Genomic DNA, 1,624 nt, shown 5'->3' with positions numbered 1-1,624 from the left:
CCAAAAAATCAATAACCAATTTCTGTATCAATATCCATTCCGCCCGAAACGCTTCCTCTCTTGGCTCCAGGGCAAAAATCGGACTGTCAGCCATGTTGAAAAGCTAAAAAGCTGAACCAAGAAGAAGTACGAAAGCCGTCTTTCAAGCTGTCAAAAAAGTCCAACTTTAAACGAAACGAAACGCTCTGTGCCGTTTCCCGTTCTGAATATCCGAGATCATCGAGGAAAGCATTGAAACTGAAGTGTTCCTGATCTGTGTGGTATGCTGTCGATGAAAAACATGGCAATGAATGGCAAGAGAAAGTTGAGGTGTGAAAAGAATTACAGAAGAAGAGGAAGAAATACTGACTTTACTGCAACTAGCGAGTAGGCATGTCCGTGAAGAGCGACGGGCGCAATAGCCGAGTGTTGCACTTTCAATCTGAGGGTCCCGGGTTCGAATCTCGGTAACGGCGCCCGGTGGGAAAAGAGTGGAGATTTTTCCGGTCTCCCAGGTCAACATATGTGCAGACCTCCTAGTGCCTGAACCCATTTCGTTTGTATACGCAAGCAGAAGATCAAATACGAACGTTAAAGATCCTGTATTCCATGTCAGCGCTCGATGGGTTGTTTGGAAACAAGAACATACCCAGCATGCACACCCCCGAAAACGGAGTATGGCTGCCTACATGGCGGGGGTAAAAATGGTAATACACGTAAAAGCCCACTCGTGTAAATACGAGTGAACGTAGAAGTTGCAGCCCACGAACGAAGAAGATGAAGCCCGTGAAGGGCTGTCACCTCACTGAGGTAAGACCGAGATTATAGGTCAGGATCACCAAGCCGCGTGGCTCCAGGCAGGACTCGGAGAGGACGACGACATTCATCAGGCGGGTCGGACTGACACTGTGGAGAGACGAACATGAAGAAGACAGGTCTGGATGTCTGTCATCATTCTGTATTTGGACTTCATCCTCTTGGGACTGACTGCATTATGGGTAGCAGTCACTAGTCTGTGTTTGAACTCTTGGAACTGACTGCATTACCTTATGGATATCAGTCACCATTCTGTATTTGAACTCTTAGAACTGACTGCATTACCTTATAGATATCAGTCACCATTCTGTGTTTGAACTCTTGGGACTGACTGCATTACCTTATAGATATCAGTCACCATAATGTGTTTGAACTCTTGGAACTGACTGCATTACCTTATAGATATCAGTCACCATTCTGTGTTTGAACTCTTGGGACTGACTGCATTACCTTATGGATATCAGTCACCATTATGTGTTTGAACTCTTGGGACTGACTGCATTACCTTATGGATATCAGTCACCATTCTGTGTTTGAACTCTTGGGACTGACTGCAGTCACTAGTCTGTATTTGAACTCTTGGGACTGACTGCATTACCTTAAGGATATCAGTCACCATTATGTGTTTGAACTCTTGGGACTGACTGCATTACCTTATGGATATCAGTCACCATTCTGTGTTTGAACTCTTGGGACTGACTGCAGTCATTAGTCTGTGTTTGAACTCTTGGGACTGACTGCGTTACATTAAGGATATCAGTCACCATTATGTGTTTGAACTCTTGGGACTGACTGCATTACCTTATGGATATCAGTCACCATTCTGTGT

This window comes from Babylonia areolata, chromosome 11, assembly GCF_041734735.1.
Source record: "Babylonia areolata isolate BAREFJ2019XMU chromosome 11, ASM4173473v1, whole genome shotgun sequence".
Taxonomy (NCBI): domain Eukaryota; kingdom Metazoa; phylum Mollusca; class Gastropoda; order Neogastropoda; family Buccinidae; genus Babylonia; species Babylonia areolata.
The sequence above is the reverse complement of the archived record's forward strand: the minus strand, read 5'-3'. Positions refer to the sequence as shown.